Genomic DNA, 3,200 nt, shown 5'->3' with positions numbered 1-3,200 from the left:
TTTTTTTTTTTTTTTAATGCAGGGTCTCATTACACAGTTCAGACTTGTGATACTCCTGATTTCTGCTTCCCTAGTGCAGGGACTACAGGCATGCACCACCATGCCTGGACTCCATCGCCAGCTCAGCGCGCCTGGGGGAAGGGTCATCACAGTGTATGGTGCCAGGGATTGAACCCTGGCCCCTGTGCTTACCTAAGCAAGTGCTTAGTCTGTTGAATATACTGCTGGCCCTTGTCATGTACTTTTAATGGGGAACTTATTACTCACTCAGTCTCATTGTATGTTATTGGTCTGTTTAGGTTTTCTATTTCCTCCTGATTTAATTTTGGTAGGTTTTTTGGTTCTAAGGAGTTTTTCTCTCACTTTTTAAATTTGTTGGTGTATAGATGTTCATAGTAGCTTCTCTGAGCCTTCCCTTTTTGACACATAAATTTTAATGTTTCTTTTCCATATCTGATTTTATTTGTCTTTATTTTTTTCTGCCTGAATAAAGGCTTATCAAGTTTATATTTTAAAAAACTATGCCTTTATTTCATTGATACTTTGTACTATTACCTTTTAGAAAAACTTTGATTTCACTTGTTTCTTCTCTGATCTTTATTATGATCCATCCTGGAGAGTGTATATTCAGTGGTATTTGGACAAAATGTTCTTAAATATTAGATGTATTTTATCTAGGAGTGTAATTTATTTATTTATTTATTTTAAATTTTTATTTATTTGTGTGTGTGTGTGTGTGTGTGTGTGTGTGGCCAGCTCAGCCCACCAGGAGGTGGGGCTGGCTGGCATGTGGTGCTGGGGGGTTGAACCGCGGTCCCTGTGTTTTGCTGAGCTTGTTCTAAGTAGGTGCTTTAGACCACTGAGCCATCTCACCAGCCCCAAGGAGTGTAATTTAAATTCAATGTTTTATTGCTCATTTTCTGTCTGGATGACCTATCTGTTCTTCCAAGTGAGAGGATAAAGCTCTCTACTATTGTTATATTTGAGGCTATCTCTTTAGCCCTGATAATATTTACTTCATATATTTCAGTGCATATATAATTTGTATATTCTTTTGCTGAATTGACTTCTTTATAATTATATAATTAATTGTTTCTGTTAATTTTATTTATTTATTTTTTATAAGGATTGAACTCAGGACCTTGTACTTGCCAGGCAGGCACTTGTGCTGCTGAGCTATATCCCAGCCTGTTGTTTTGTCTTATGAGACAGGGGTCTGACTATGTAGTGCAGATTGTATTCAAACTTATGATCTTCCTTCCTCAGACGCCCAAGCAGAACGGGCATATGCTACTGTGAGAAGCTTCTTTTTATATTTTTCAGTTAATTTCTTCCTTATTTTATGTGGCCATAGCCACTTCTGATCTTTTTTTGGTTTATATTTGTATGAAATACTATTTTCCATCCTACACTTTCAAGAAAATTTTTCTTCTTGACCTAGTCTGTTGTTGGAGCTATCTATTATATTTTTTATGTTATTCATTAATGCCTTCAGCTTCAGGATTTCATTTTTAAAATATTATATCTCCTTGTTGAAGTTTTCACTGAGATCATGAATTATTTTCCTGATTTAGTTGAATTGCATGGCTGTATTCATTTGTATCTCACTGAGTTTCCTTAGGATTAATATTTTGAAATTGGGCTGGTGAGATAGCTCAGTAGATTAAGCACCTGCTTAGGCAAGCACAGGGACTGGGGTTTGATTCCTGGCACCACAGACCACACTGACCCTGCCCCCAGGTCCCCTGAGCTGGCCACCAAGTGCAGGCATGGTGGTGCATGCCTGTAATCCCAGCTCTGGGGAGACTGAAAACAGGAGGATCACTACGAGTCTGAGTTGTGTAGAGAGACCCTGTGCCAAAATACATTAATTTTTTGTTTTTTGAAATCACTTCCAAGCATTTCACACATTTCTCTTTCTTTGGATCAGTTACTAAAGTTATTGTTGAACTTAGATGGTGTTATATCTTTTGGCTCTTTCATACCTTTGACTCGGTGCTTGCTGGTTAACTCGGTTGTTTAAGCGCCTGGCTAGGCAAACCCAGTCAGGCTTTCGGGCCTGGGGTTTGGTCCCCAGCTCCACAAGCCATACTATACCTCCCCTTAAGGCAGTCTGAGCCAGCACCCCCCACAAAAAAAAAAATCCATCTCATCTTTTAAGGGTTGGCCAAATAGCTCATCGGATTAAAGCGCCTGCTTAGGTAGACATGGGAGCCGGGAGTTTGGTCCCTAGGCCTGCTGTGCTGGCCCCACCCCTGTAGCGTGCTGAGACAGCAATTGAGACTGGGAGTGGTGGGGTACACTTGTAATCCCAGCGTGTGGGAAGCTGTAAACAGGAAGATCACCATGAGTCCGATCTATGAAGTGAGACCCTGTAGACCCTTTCCTAAATACAAAAAAACAAAAAAACCAAAACTTGTGACTCCATGCATCTGGTGGAGTGACCTCTTCTGACTTTACAGAGTAGCTTTCATGGAGAAACACTTTTACCTATAAATATATTCCAAGGTGTCAGTTGATCAGGGTACATGGGCTTTGGTTCCAGTGGGGCAGTTGGACAGTCTCTGCAGTTTCATCAGCTGTAACCAACATCAGTGCTGCCTTCTGTGCCTGAGACCTTCACTGGAGGAGTCTGTGTGGCAGCTCTGCAGGGCTGTATGCAGCCTCATTCACACTGAGGGTGGGTTTGTCACAGGCTCCTAGGAATGATGGGGACAGTTAGCCTCTGGTTCTTGCCCAGCTTCATCCCTACTGTACAGGGTATCACGTGGGCTGCTATGGAGGCACTAAAGATGTCCAACTCAGATTCCCCATATCTGGGGCTCAGGTACAAAGCCACATGGTGTAAGCATAGTGTTGTAGTCTCAAGGATAGGGCCATACAGTGGCTAGTGGCCTCCAGAACAACATGCACTGTAGCAATGACCCTGGCAAGATGATGTCATAGAGTAGAAGCTTGGGTCACAAAGATGGAGGGGCACAATGTGAGCCTCTGGAAAAATGCAACCATGTATGCTACAGGCAGCTGTTTAGGCTCAGGAACTGTGAAGACTGAAGAATTTTCCAGCATCAAAGATTATTTGTGTCAGCAACTTCTGGGAGGTCTGCTGGGTGTCCTGCCCATGTTTCTTATTTATTTATTTATTATTTATTTATTTTTATTTATTTTTTGACAACTCATACAGAATTTTACTTAACAAA

This window comes from Octodon degus, unplaced genomic scaffold (genome assembly GCF_000260255.1).
Source record: "Octodon degus isolate 3935 unplaced genomic scaffold, OctDeg1.0 scaffold00276, whole genome shotgun sequence".
In the NCBI taxonomy this organism is placed as follows: Eukaryota; Metazoa; Chordata; class Mammalia; order Rodentia; family Octodontidae; genus Octodon; species Octodon degus.
This window is presented reverse-complemented; position numbering follows the sequence as displayed.